This window comes from Rhyacophila brunnea, unplaced genomic scaffold (assembly GCF_057557595.1).
Source record: "Rhyacophila brunnea isolate RB1 unplaced genomic scaffold, BYU_Rbru_1.0 scaffold_13, whole genome shotgun sequence".
NCBI classification, from domain to species: domain Eukaryota; kingdom Metazoa; phylum Arthropoda; class Insecta; order Trichoptera; family Rhyacophilidae; genus Rhyacophila; species Rhyacophila brunnea.
The window spans coordinates 33,154,812-33,170,619 of NW_028232785.1; the positions used below are offsets into that span (position 1 = coordinate 33,154,812).

Sequence of the window (15,808 nt, forward strand, 5' to 3'; positions counted from 1 at the left end):
TTGTTTGCATGAGTATTTGCACTTATCACATTTAAATGGCTTATCATCAGAATAAGTCATTTTGAGTGATTTCACGTGACCAGAACGAAATCTTGAAAAATGACCATCGTCACATTTGCACACCACTGCAGTCACTAATAATTCTGTGGTTAACATATTCGATTGACAAATATCACGTTTAGTATTGCGACAGGCGACATCTTTGTACCTTTCAATATATTCCCCTAGTTCTTTCTTAATGTTTTGTTCCTCAATGTGTAGGTCTTCACTAGACGCTCGTTCTTCAGTCACGTCCCTGGACGATATGAAACTCGCAACATTGGCCGGTTCAGTGCTTCTAGCGATAATCTAAAAAAGACATTTAAAAGTATTAATAAATTTAAATTATAAGATTTTTAAATAACAGTTAATTATAAGTAAAAGATCTAGGTACAAATATTATACCTAGACACGGTGTTAGCAAACCTTTTTACAGTGGCACCCGTGCCAAAATTTTCTATATATAATCTTTCGACTGTCTGACGTGCCGAGCAGTTTTTTTATTGTGAATGAAAAAATGAAAAAGTAGTTTTTACGAATTTTAATAAAAAGCATTTAATTTTTGCAATAATTCTTGAGATTCTATCTTTCATCGTGTTTCTAGACGGATGCATATATTTTATTCTTTGAATATATAATTTTTGCTTGTTTTAAATTTTTACAAAAAGGTCGTAGGAGCAATTTAACCACGCTTGTTTTATATATTCCCCATAACTTAACGGTTTTTTATTTCCAGTGTCAGTCAGAATTACTACTACTAGCTCCACCAAGTTTTTGTTTTTTATTTCGTACACAGGCATTTTTGTTGGTGCCAATTAAATGGTTTGTTACTGTAGTACTCAGATGAGGCATTCTCTCGCTACAGTGGTCTCAAGCATTGTAAATCGATCAAAATCAGAAGTTCGCGCAGCGGCGTCCTCCGCCGCCTGATGAGGTGAGTACGACACGATTGTCACTTATTTTCTTTCGTGAACCGATTATAAACGATTGCTTTAGTTGATTTCAAAAAATGGACCTCCTCCAAGGTCGTGCAATTTGATATATCTGGATTAATTCCTGTAATACTTCGTGGAGTAACTGGTTTATGCTGATAAACCCAATGGAAACCATTATTGTTCGCGATATACACCCAGCAGTTCTCGAATAAATGACATCCAAATTGGGTGACCAGAACTTTTTTCCTTGAGAATAATTCTGGTGACCATATTAATTTTAATGCCATGTAGATATCGATTATTCGAATATAAAAAAAAATGTTTAAAAGTTGTGTTATTAGTGAACCTGTAAATGAACGTACCTGGTCTACTGGGCTGTATTGTCGATCCAAGGAGCCGGGTTGAGGATTCTCATTATTGATTTGGCGAATTGTTTCGTCAACAAATTCTTGTTTGATGATGAACACCTCATTATCATTCTCCGACCTTATATTGATCAAGCTGTCTCCACACTCCTGAAAATAACAACATGATTAATATTATGTAACAGTATCGCCATTATGATCAGCCAGAGTCAATCCATTTCTGGATAAGACCTGCCACCAATGTACGACTGCATTTGGCAAGTGTGTGTATACTCACCGAAAGACATTCGTAAACTTCGTACTTTTTGTAAACATATAGCACATTGAGATCTATAGGGTCGTAACTGCAAATAACATGATCGTGAGTAATTTGAGTTTGAATGTTAAATAATTAACTACAATTTAATTAATTGCAGTAGACTGCAGAAAATTGTACCATGTTTGAATTCTTTTGTTACTTTACCCTGTAGTTCTTAAATATATTAATATATTTTAAAAATTATATTGTGGATTTTAGCAGTTGCGGCCATATAGTTTTAGAATTGACGAACATACTTGCAGATGCGGCTTCATAGTTTTAATATAAAAATTCTTTTATTGAAGAAATAAAAAAACTAATAAAAATAATATAGAACATATAGAAATAAAAGAGGACAATAAAAATAACTTAATCATCAGTATGATTTGAAATATCATATATTTCAATGTCGGACTAATAAAAATAATCGGTGTGTGTACTTATGTATTCACGTTAGAAGTTATACTTCTTTTGCGTAACAAAACAAGAACAAAACTTGCGATAACCTAGATTCTTCGACTAGCTCTTAATCATCTTGTTAAATTACACACGTAAGAAATCGGGCCGCCTATTGAAGCGCCGTTGGTTTATTTCTATAAATTATATAATTATTTATCGTTTTTTTTTATTTTTAAAGTACCAACTGTCACTCTGACGTTTAATTGTTTGTTTAGGTAAGGAATTGCAAATTGCTGACAATAATAAATTCGCTGCCTAGGCAACGGAACAATTCTTACCTATAATATTATAGTGTATAATCGTCACGATTGCAGTATCATACTGTGGCGTAAAGGCAGCGCGTTCGGCTGATAACTGAACAATCGGTATTACGAATCTAATCGACTGCGTTTTTTTTCGTGTGAAAAAATAAATTATGTGTACATTTTTGGATAATTTTGCAGTTGCGACCCTATAGATCTCAGGGTGCCATAAGTATTTATCATACCATGTTAAACATACATAATTTATAAACACTCATGAGAAAATATTGCCAATAGAGAAATTATTTTTCGAAAAAAGTAAGAATCAAAACTGCGTATCTTGGGTATCGCGCACTGTGCATTACCACTATCCTACGACTGCCATGCTTAATTACGAGAAATTTTAACTATTGGTCTTTTAAATACCTGCTCATAAGCGCTTTCCAAAACTGAAAAAATCTATAAACACAAAAATGTCGATCCTCAGCCATGAGTGTACGACCAATAAGAAGTGCAAAGCATAGTGTTAGCCGCGTTAAGCAGGCTCTCACGTAAAAACCCGTCCATCTGCAACGTGTCGAATACGTCATCGTTATTCACAAAACACACGGTGCCAAATGGATCTGCGCAGATTGGCAAAAATAGTAAATTAAATTATTAGCAATTTCAAGTAAGTTACAACATCTTCAAGTGATCCGTGACGTCAGTTTGTAATTAATGTAATTAATACTTATTTTGATTTAAAATACAAAATCTAACTGCCGATAATAACTCAATTTAGAAAGCGCTTCAGAGAATATTGTAAAAATTGAGAGTTCAGAGTTCGTCGTCGCAATTAGATAAGATGCCTATACCACTGTGTTCAATGAGCGTCGGCGCAAATTCCAAGATGCAGGGTCGATGCTTAGTGGGTGTCAAAAAAGATTTTTTTCTATTGGTTATATATTTCCCAGAAGTGTTTTCAAATTATGTATGTTCAAACATTCATAAATCTTGTGAATTATTCGTTGGATCAAAAAAAAGCTGATACACAGTTACGTATATAATCACCTTTCCATAATTTATAGTGACTTGCCAGATATATTTTCAAACTATTTCTTTATATCTTCCACTTATAAGTATATTATGCGTCAATAATTCGCAACAATACGAGGCGGTGTACGCGTGTCTAGTAATCGAACAATTGTATCAAGATGGCCACGCGGCTTAAGCGTCGGCCTACACCGTCGTGGGTCCCAGGTTTGAGTCCTAGGTCTGGCAAGTATACATATTGTTTTTCAATTTGTGTATGAGAATATATTGACCTAACAGGTTGAACAAAGGGCTGACATCCATTTTTCGTAAAAACAAAAATATGTTAATACAAACCACTACTCTGATGAGGCCCATATGAACTTATTAGGCACGAACCTAGATCTGAAAAAATAATACTCACCAAAGACGGATTTGGGCGTTCCCTAGATTCGACGAACGTATGGCTGCTTTCATTGTCAGTCTCTTTGAGAAGAGGATCAACTTCACATATTATTTCCACATCAGGTTTGATGTCAACCTATAAACAAAATAGTAAGTATGCACTGTCATTAATATATTTATAAAATAAATAATGTGTTTGACGAGATATCGTTGTATAACATTGAATCATTAAGCCTATTCCAGACCAATATAAATACAGTGTCACCTTAAAGTAGACTTAGAATGCGGCCACTTTTAACTTTTAGTTTCAAATTGTCAATGGATACATTTTGACCACAGAACATCCTTAGAAAATGGAAAACGGAGTAAGTCCATTCTACTATCTCCACGTTTGTTGTCCTGGTTTGTAGAGTTTCATTTGAAGAGAGATGAGCTTACAAGCGGTAAACGATTTGATTTCCTCATGGGAAGAAGCGATCCGCAACTTTGCAATGAATGTGATGTTTTGGAGGACATTGTACATATAGCAGTGCAATGCCCAAAATATAAACAACACAGGATATCTTCGAGAATGCGAGTGCCTTGGCGGTGGGTAGGACGGAAGAGATTGGCAGAATTGTAATGTTCTTTAACAGAATTGGAGCGAGGGTCTGTTCGGCGGATCCTCTTCTAGATGAGAAGAGGCGATATGACAAATGACACACAAATGAACCCACAAACCGTCCAAAATACCTGGTAATCATCTTAGACTGGACGCTGTCCTATAAGCAACACTGCATTAATAACAAAAATTAGTCAGAAGCAAGGAACAGCATCCTGAGAAAACTAAGTAGCAATACGTGGGGAGCTCAACCACATACACTCAGGGTCTCAATTCATGCACTATGGAAAGTGGCTAAGTACGCCTGTCCGGTATGGTACAAGTCTGCGCACACGAGACATCTGGACACTGCGCTTAACGAAACCTGCCGGATCATAACGGGGTCTTTAAAACCCACACCTGTAACCAAAGTTCGAGTGCTTACAGGAATCCCCACCCCACCTAGCCAATCTGACGCTAAACTACAACCCGAGTTGAAAGGGCAGCCCAAGAGAGGGACCCGCGAAACGACATGCCATGTGTATCAAATGTAAAAAACAAGCCTCAAATCCAGAAGAAGCTTGGCAACAACCATACCTCTGACGCTCCCACCCGAAGAAGATCGACTATCCGCGTGGAAGGCGAACCTAGCCTCTGAGGGTCTCAAAGATTGGGTAAAGCCAACAGAGCATCTCCTACCCGGAGCCAGTCTCGGGTACCGTACATGGAACGCCCTAAACAGACTGACAATCATGGTAGGGCGCACTTGAGACAACATGGTGAAGTGGGGGTTCTCCGATGACCAAACCTGTGAGTGCGGTGAAATGCAAAGCATGGGGCACCTTTTTTCATGCACGGCTCGCCCAGGAAGTTGCAATTTCGACGACGTCCTATAGGCGAGGAAAATGGTGTGGCCTTCGACAACTTCTAGAAGGACACTTTATAGCTATTGAAGCCCGGAATCAACAAAAATAAATGATTCTTATTAATTTACATAGGTATAACATGTAAAAACAAAGCTAAAATAATACGGACAAACTAATCCATGTGAAGAAAACTACACAGTTGCAATATGACGCCACAATTTGTATATATTTTATAAATACTTGGCCTTTGTGGCGACCAGCTCAGACGGCCCGATATGATTTTTAAAACTATTATGACTTCAAACTTTCTAATGAAGCGACAGCAGCGTCTTCTTTATGAATATATCTGATATTTTCATTGGATCCTTCATTCGCCGCCTTTTAAAATGTGCCTCATCTGTACAATGCATAACCTGCCAAACCCCACGGGACGTCACCGTAAATATATTATATCTGCATTCAAACAACTGACCTATACAATTACATATGAAGCTATACGTCACAGTGTATAGGTATAAGGATCCTAATTGAATGTCCACACCTGCAAACGACGATACCACATAACACAAATTTGGCGTAGGTTCTGAATTGAAACATTCCACACCTGTCGTACAAAAATAATTATTATCTACACATATTATAGACTCACGTATAAACTTTGACGTCACCAAGGCCGTTGCATCGAATGTCTTCGAGAAAGGGTGCTAAGTAGGATATGTTGCCCTATGCCCGGAGGAAACCGGGTGCCCTACACCAGGGAACACAGAATTAATGAGGACTGAAATACCTAACGGGTGTGGAGTAAGAGGCAACCGATCTAAGGTGTGGAAGACTATGGAATAAAATAAACACATGTCAAGAATACACTTGTATTTCGTTCTGACAACTGCTCTCGGCTTAGGCACTGACGCTCATTCAATATTGGTGTATTGTAAGGTTGCAACACACATTATTGCACGACTATAATGTGAGGTTCATTTTCGTAGAAAACTCTCGCGTGGTGCAGTGCGTAAGGCGCTCGCCTTCCATCCGGGAGCTCCGGGTTCGACCCAGTAAGGTTAAAAATATATTTACATAATCTAATGGATAGCTTGGGAGTTATGCCACTGTTATTGGGCTTCACGGCCTGTTGTGGTGTTTACAAAGAAACAAAAAGAAAAAAACCCCTGCATCAAAAGGTAGTGTATTCGGGGTATTATAGCATAACAGAAGTCTATTTATTACTCTGTTCTGTACTCAAAACCCTTCATTACGTAGATTGGGTACAAGTTGTTATGGGGAAACCAGCAGCAAACACATTTTGAAAATAGCCGATATACTGTATTATTTGTAAGGTTGGGCTAGTTTAGGTTAAGTTACGTTAGGTTATCATTCTTGAATTCAAAAATTAGGTATGCCAACATCAGCTATGACAATTAGAGCGGTTCCCGCCTGGCTTCTCCATAACCGTCTTGTACCGAAGGTTGTAATTACCAAAACGCCAATCTTGGTAGGTATATAAATATATAATGTATTTTACTGCGAACCGACAACATATTAATCAAATACACTGACTGACAAGCTGTGTACATGGTAACTGTTTTCTTAAGAAGAAACAACGCGTGGCATGTGGTGTACTACTTGTCCACACTTCATTTAATATGATAGTATGACCGAATGATTGTACGCGTTGTGTTTCAAACAAATGGTTCTGCGCCTTCATTGGTATGCGTCAAGCACTGTACAATAATAAAATTAGATATAATTAATAATAAACATATTATATTACCTCCAAAATGGCGGCGTACGAATGCTCGATACGGAATTGTTGAATAAAATATGATTGTGACGTTTGTCCTTCCGGGCTGTGCGAGCGTTTTATCGGTATATAGATAGAACTGAATGATGTTCCGGGATCGGTGTCAAAGTCTGCCGGTTCACTTTTAATTTCCATCCTTTAAAATGTTACGTAAATTGAATGAACAGTAATTGGCATCAGTGACAGCTGACAGCTCACGAAAACGTTACTAAAATAGTGTCAGTGTTGCCATAAGAGAGAAGGTTGCACTAAAAGGCGACGAAATAAAAATTAGTTTTAACTAATTAATTAAGAGATTAACATAACAACTCATTGAGAGCAATGTATGTGTATTGGTAAACAATCTATGTACCTACCTATTTAGGCGAACCTCCAATGAATTGGGTTTCGGCAGCTGAACGATTCACTGAACAGCTGACTTCGGTTCAGAACTGGTCTGAAGTTTCATACCAAACCATTTCTGATGGTCAGAGAATGGTTTGATTTTCGCAGGAACAGTGAACCAAACGTCAAAACTTAAACGGTTTCCAGTTTACCTACTTTCTACGCCTTCGATAATTATTTTACTTATATTGTCTATGTTCACGCGGATGAAAACATCACTGGGACGCACCTTTAGTCATTTGTCTATTGACACTTCTGTCAATCTTCTTACATACAATAATTGTGATATTTTGCGTCAATTAAACTTCTTAAGATGGATGCAAAACGTGAACTAGATAGATTTGAATCTGACACAAAAGTCCAGCAATGGTTTGATGTGCCAATAATCAATCCAAACAATCCGGTCACAAACATTTGTTTAAAGCAAGAGAATGCTTATGATGCCAACAGCACTATTGAGGTTAGGTTTTCCAAACTTATTAATCATTGTAAGATTGTGTTTATTCTACGTCGAAGTGGTGTCTTACCATTGCAAATACAACAGTTGCACGATATATTGGACTTTACTAACTGAAACATGACGTAATAAATTATACATCGTTGTATTGACACTTCACAATGATTATTTGACTAGGCACCTACCTACCTATAGGTTCTGCGTCTCTGTGGCTGCTGGTTTACTACTTTCATTATTTTGAAGACAACTTTATTATTGAACATTTATTAATAATAGTAGACAGTATCGAATCGTGTTAATAGGTCACATACAGAAACGGTCATGTGTTTGCGCACAACGCTTAATAATAATATATAGGTGTAAACACGTATTATAAAATACCTTCTGTCTTGTTTTTCAGAGCCCTGTAACCAGCCTTGCCGATATTAAAACTGAGATTGATTCTCTCCTAGTTGATTTCAAAGATGAATTTTCCAAAGACAGTGATCCGCAACCCAGTTGCTCATATTCAAAAAGCGAGCCAATAAATCAGGTACCTACTTACCTATTTATACAATATTTTAAATAGGTAAATATTATGTAATTCACATCGTACTTGTATGCGATCAATGCGATCATTTCAACTCAAGCTCAACACAACCCAATGGACCAGGTACGTTCATTTACAGGTTCACTAATAACACAACTATAAAATTTATTTTATATTCGAAAGATCGATATGTTCTCGATCGATATGATATCGGAAACTTTCTTTTTTAATAAATGGAATTTCTTCAAAGGTGACCTATTACAAATGTATTATGAAATGCAGAGTATTGATTGGAATGCTTTATATAGTACCGATGATATTAATAGTGCAATTGATGTTTTCTATGTAAATATTTATAGTGTATTTTCCAAGTCTTTTCCCATTAAGAAGTCTTCAGGTACTTCGCGCAGCTACCCTAAATGGTTCACTCATAGCATTATTAAATCCATTGACTTAAAAGCCATCTGTCATAAACGATGGAAGCGCTCGAAGTGCCTGAATGATTATGGTGCTTTCTCTGATATGCGCAGAAGAGTTCATCGCGCCATTGACGCTGCTCACAAAGCGTACATTGAGAAAATTTCCTTGAATTTAACCTCAGACCCGAAAACTTTTTGGACGTATGTTAGGAGCTTACGTAACTCTTCTGCACAGCTATCGTCTATGTCTTTTGGGGGTAGTGTATTGAATGGCTATAAATCCATCGCTGACGGTTTTGCTGAATATTTTAGGTCAGTTTATTCCACGATTCCACCAAAACTTCAACCTCAACCTGAATACTTTTCGTCTTCTTGGCCCATACTAAATATTGGTCCTCTTGATGAGTCAGATATGAAATATGCTTTTTCTAGACTATATCCGAAATCCTCAGTAGGTCCAGATGGCATTCCTCCATGGCTATTAAAAGGATGCAAAAAACTTTTAAGCGATCCTTTGTTGTATATTTTCAATCTATGTTTAAGTAAATCTACCTTCCCTGAATGTTGGAGCTTAACTCGTATACGACCGGTGTATAAAAATGGCTCGGTATCTGAAATAACTAACTTCCGACCAGTGGCTGTTCTCTCTGCACCGGTCAAACTATTTGAGTCCATTTTACATAAATATATATATACACATGTGGATGGTCAGCTGACTGACGCTCAACATGGTTTTCGATCTACTCGATCAACAGTTACCAACCTCATGGAGTACACTGAATACATATCTCGTTCACTAGACAATCATTGTCAAGTTGATGCAATTTATACGGATATGTCAAAGGCTTTCGATCGAGTTGATCATGATATTCTTTTAACTAAACTAAGTGCAGTAGGCGGATCTATTAATTTTGTAAATGTTTTCAAATCTTATTTTTCGCATCGTTGTCAATATGTCGAGTACGCTGGGTGTGCATCTGAAGTCTTTCAAACTCTTTCAGGTGTTCCCCAAGGATCAAATCTTGGACCAATTATGTTCCTCATATTTATCAATGATATAGTTAAAGCCATGGATGGAGTAGAATTTTTACTTTTTGCGGATGATTTGAAATTATATGCACCAATTCGGAATGAGTTGGACTGTTGCATGTTACAGAGAAATCTCTGTTCAATTGAAAGTTGGTCAAAAAAGAATAAATTAGAATTTAATACTGACAAATGCTTTTGTATTACTTTTTCTAGGTCAAGAACTCCGATTAAATACAATTATATTATGTCAAAAAATTCTTTAAAACGTCAATCTGAGGCGAAAGATCTTGGGATAATTTTTGATTCTTCATTATCCTTTCACTCGCATATAACTTCCACGGCTCTACGTGCGAGTAAGCTTCTAGGATTCATCATGCGACAATCCAAACCATTCAAGAGTCCTAATGTATTACGTACACTCTACGTCTCATTAGTGCGTAGCATTCTTGAATATGGGTCGATTATCTGGTGTCCTTATGAGGTTTCCTATAAGCTTATTTTAGAACGCGTCCAGAAGAAATTTCTTCGATGTCTTTATTTTAAAACATTTAACTATTTTCCTTTCGATAATTCGTCAGATGATTATTTTCCGACTGCTTTTCTACAAGGCATGCTTACTTTTCACTCTCTTGAATCTCGTCGGTCTCTTCTGCTGTTGAAACACTTTTGCCTGTTATCGCGAGGGATGGTTTCCAATCCCGGTGTCCTAATGAATTTGAATTTCCATGCGCCTGTCAATTACCTACGTGGTCGCAGTCATGATTTATTCTGGATTGGAACCGTTTCCTCGCGTCAAGCCTATCAGGCACCATTAGCGAGGGGTGCAAGACTAGTAAATGCGCTCCCTAAATACATAGACATTTTCAATGATGTACTTTGCATTTTATTTTTGAAACTGTATTTTTCTGTATAAAATTGTATATTTTCCGTTCTCAAAAATTATATTTTTCTGTATTAAATTATACTTAAGTATGTTTTGATTATATATTTTTTTTTGTTATTATTATTGTTATTATATATATATTTCTTTTTCTATATTCTCTTCTCTCTTGTGAGGGTAATGTTTGACTTATAATGTAAATCTCATGTTGTGTACGTCTTGAATTTAGATTTGTTATGTCCACAATGTTTTGTATTCTTAAATAAATAAATAAATAAATAAATAGATATATTCTCAACGAAGAAAACTCTGGTCACCCAATTTGGATGTCACTTATTCGAGCACTGCTGGTCGTACATCGTGAACAATATTGGCTTCCATTGGGTTTATCTGCGTAAACCAGTGAATCCACGAAGTTTTACTGGAAATAATCCAGATATAACAAATCGCACGACCTTGGTGGAGGCCAATATTTGGCAGTTCTATTTTTCAAAATCAACTAAAGCAATCGAAGACCTTGGCGTAAAAACAGCAAATGTCACAAAACACTTTTTTTCAGAAGAGGGTAAAAACCTAATATCTTGATTGTCAAAAAATATTTTATTGATTTGACAATGAGGAATCATAGAGAAACTCTATATTCACTATATGGATATTTCTGTTATTTTTTAATCATAATACAACTTTTAATAAGGTTTGGACATATTATTTACCTACTAACAAACGACTTCAATGTTTCTAAAAAATCATGAGTTAAATATTAAAAAAAAATATTTTAATCACTTGCGGGTTAATACTGATTAGTTTCATATTATTATTGATTTAATTTAATAAAACACATTTTTAGTAGGTATCTACTTATTCCACTTTTAATAAATAAATCTGGACCCGTTTCGTCCGCCTCTGTTTTTCTGCCAACTGTTTTCAACAGTTGAAAATATCCCTCTAAGGCAGACGAAACCTGTCCAAATTCATTTATTTAGAGTGGAATAAGTACTAAAAAATGTGTTTTATTAAATTAAATCATTTATAATATGGATTTACACCATAAATTGATAGTTAGAACGAAAAAAGAAAACCGATTTTCTTCACAACATTGATTATTGAATCAATCCCACAGCCCAGAGAAACAGAAATGTTCGCAAAGCACTTCCCCTTACTAGTGACGTTACCCCGCTCTGGTTATACCAGGACCGGGTAAGAGCGTTATAGGGCGTTATACCTTCAACCGGTCCTGCCTTCTAGATCAGATTGAGAACCCTTGCTTTAGGCTAGTTCAGTTCTAAGTCGGAGGGGGTACCTAGTCAAATAAAAGTTCTTATCGACACTTTCGAACACACCGCAACAATATTGTTATATTAATCGTTCAAAATCGCCACCCAATAATAGGCTGACGTCAGAATTCTTTAGATACTTTTTAAATCTTTAATCCAAATTCGTTTCGCACCCACGTGCGCGAAACGTCAAAGAACAGCTGATAGCTGTCATCCAGTTCTTATACTGAATTATGTTTCCGAAAAAAAAAGATCGCGAATTTATTTCAAATAAAAAAAAAATCTTCAGCAGTATTGTTTTAATTATTTATTAGATTATTATTATATATTATATTATACGGAACTATCTTACAATAATCATCAGTCATTTGTTGAACTATGCATTTAAGTATGGTTTATGATAAATTTTCCATGATGCGTGTTCTCAACACAAAAATAGTATTGGAGGGCCATTTTGGAATAAAATACGTAATTTTTATGGGAGAAAAGGGTTGTATTTTAATTTAATTTTGAATATAATGACAGTATTCTCCGATCGTAGCAACTACCACATCATGCAGACTGTATTTTACATACTTACTTGTTGTATGATATCAATGTCATCCATATATGCAACATGCTTCATTTATGCTTCATTTTTTAATAAATCATGATTTCACCAGAATGTGAATCACAAAAAGCAGTGAATTTATTTGATGTAATTGAGTCTGTAGGGTCTCACCTATATTGGACTCCATGTACACCAATTTTGTCTATTTACCAATCCGTATCCGTAGTCATGAAACTAGCAATATTTCTCCTGACATCAAATTTGAAGTCTCCCATGTGCTTTGTTATAAATTAATAATATTATAAAAAACAAATACCTTCTTTAAAGGGTGTAGTCATGTGCTGTGGTTAAAGATTCATCTCTAAAGTAAGATATTCTTGGTTCACTTTTTCTTGCATACAGCGTATATTTTTAGTGCGGAGTCATTAGACCCTTACCCTAATCTGTTGCAGACGAGACAAATAAAATTAATGGAAATTTGTGTTCAAATAACTCTTTGCGACCAATAATTCATAGACAAAAACGAAGTGTGCCGCAAAATTGGGCAAGCCAAACGTTATTAATTTATTTGCACATTAATAATAGTGATGATATTTTTTAATAATCATGTTCCAAATTAACAATATATTGAAACCAACAGTAAAGGTTTCTACTGGGAATTATTGGCCTCATTTAATCTAATACGGAATAGCACCTGTCGTTAATCATCTTTTAAATCATGTGGAATTCTGATGTATGAAATATTAAAATACTGTCAATGATCGAGGTTGCTTGATGAATTTTGAATATTATAATTTTCTAGCTTTGCCTTTCAGCATGGCAGGCACTGTGCACACTCTCAAACGACACTAAAACAGAACACGATATAATTATTGTTCTCGGAGATGATGTATACATACATATAAGTGCATTGTTTTGACCCACTTATGGATCTTTCCGTAACAATATTTCACTCTCACTTCGCTATTTAATAATATCTGAAGTAGCTGAAAAACAAAAGTGTCAGAAAAACAAAATGAATATTATAACTCATAATTAATAATATTGATATCGATTTTTACGATTTTTCTAGGTTTCTACCAAGGGATTTTTTACGAGGCATCACGATACAGATGAGAGTCAACAATCCTCAGATGATGGCATCCAGGATAGAACGATACAGTATTCAGAAGTGACGATAGATGAGAACAACATCAAACAAGAAATCTTAGAACGAGATGCGCCGAAGGAAATTCGACTTATTCTTAAAAGAGTAATCCATTTCTCACATAATTTGATTTGCTGCAATTGTAACGCAGTTTTCGGATCCGAAAATGCTCTAAAAACTCACAAAATGCTGCACATGGACGTGATTCCTGATCAAAATCAAAGTATAGTAGTCTCGCAACATAGTAATGTCAGAGTACTTAAAATGACAATTACTGGTGAAAAACCTTATAAATGTAATGTGTTTATATGGGTCCTCGAGACTCAATGATCTTAAAAAACATAAAATGACACATACCGGTGAAAAACCTTATAATTGCAATGTATGTTCATATAGATCCACGACACCATGTCAGCTTAAAAGACATAAAATGACACATACCGGTGAAAAACCCTATAAATGTGATGTATGTTCATATGGGTCCTCGAGATTCGGTGATCTTAAAAAACATAAAATGACACATACCGGTGAAAAACCTTTTAAATGCAGTGTGTGTTTATATAGATGCTCGCATATTGGTGATCTTAAAAGACATGAAATGACACATACCGTTGAAAAACCTTATAATTGCAATGTATGTTCATATAGATCCACGACATCATCTCAGCTAAAAAGACATAAAATGACACATACCGGCGAAAAACCTTACAAATGTAATGTATGTTCATATGGGTCCTCGAGACTAGGTGGTCTTAAAAAACATAAAATGACACATACCGGTGAAAAACCTTATTATTGCAGTGTATGTTTATATAGATGCTCGCATATTGGTGATCTTAAAAGACATAAAGCGACACATACCGGTGAAAAACCTTATAAATGCAATGTATGTTCATATAGATACTCGCTACTTAGTAGTCTTATAAAACATGAAATGAGACATGTTGGTGAATAACCTTTTTAAAACAATATTATTCATATTATGCAGGTGATCCTTTTCACATTCCTGAATAGTATCTTCAAGCGACCTACCTCACATTGTGTTTGTGTAAAGTGTTCAACATATTTGTGCTACCAACGCTCACGTAAGTATCTGAAACATGAACTCTTAATGTAAGATAAAATTTAAAAAATATGGATAGCTTGCGCAACTAGACATGAAAAAGTGCTTCTTGGGCACAACGGTTAAAGATTGCAAGAAAAGCTAATTGATAAGGAAACAGACGAAAATACGCGATGTGATCGAGCTCGCTAAGCTGATAAAATTTTAATAGACTAGAGATGTCTCTCAGTGACTGGATAACCGCTGGACAAATGCTGTCGTATAATGGTACCGAAAGAGCGGAGCACTAAATGCCCACAGGTACACCCTTAAGCCCGCTGGATTCATAATGTTTGGAGGATGCACGTGACAGCAAAAAAACTGGGTACCGAGAAGTCTAGAGGTAGCTTTACTGGGTTTCGAGAAAAAACTTCATCCTGCTTCCAGCCTATTAGATTCTGGTTTCCTGGAAAGTAGATCCATATCATCTATCTATAGAGTGCACCTACGAAATGTTGGTATGACCTGGAATTATGCTAAGAGACTTCGGAGCGACGTGTATTCCTGAAGGCGCAGTGTGGTGTCTAGCTAACAAGGAAAAATAATAAATATTTTTTTAAAATAAAGAATTATGTCAATTACATATTGGAATTTCTTTTAATGTGTTTACTATCAATAAATTGTGGAACTGCATTGTATTATTAATTTAATAAATCGCAAGATTATAAGTACATATTTTACTTTTATTTTTAAAAAATCTGGACCGGTTTCGTCCGCTTCAGAGGGACATTATCAACTTTAGATACTCGTATGTCTCTCTGAGTCGGAAGTTGATGAAGCACTCAAAGTTCTGCGTTTTATTAAATTAATCAATAATATATATATATATATATATGAATATGATATAATTAATTTTTAGGTACATTATCTGGAGTAACACTGACCCACCTTAGGTTCACGGGCTGCTTGAAAGGTGGTTATATGAATTATTATAACACACAAGGGATACACTGATTTATTATGTTGAAACAAGTGTGGTTTTCTGTTGGCATGGTATATCCGCCGCGTGGGTAGCGGACCCTTGGATGGTATCACCGCT

At 35.8% G+C, this 15,808-nt stretch overlaps 1 protein-coding gene and 1 long non-coding RNA gene across 3 annotated transcripts in view; one reads left to right on the forward strand and one right to left on the reverse strand.

Moving 5' to 3' along the window:
- LOC147077327 (uncharacterized) overlaps window positions 1–15,808 on the forward strand; it is a 233,451-nt gene that overhangs the window by 23,392 nt on the left and 194,251 nt on the right. The window lies entirely within an intron of this gene.
- LOC147077328 (uncharacterized) lies at window positions 195–7,058 on the reverse strand. The gene is made up of 4 exons (XR_015069442.1): window positions 6,969–7,058; window positions 3,774–3,890; window positions 1,337–1,489; window positions 195–348 (listed from the first exon to the last, which is right to left on the reverse strand). It is a non-coding gene; the product is annotated as an uncharacterized LOC147077328 (long non-coding RNA).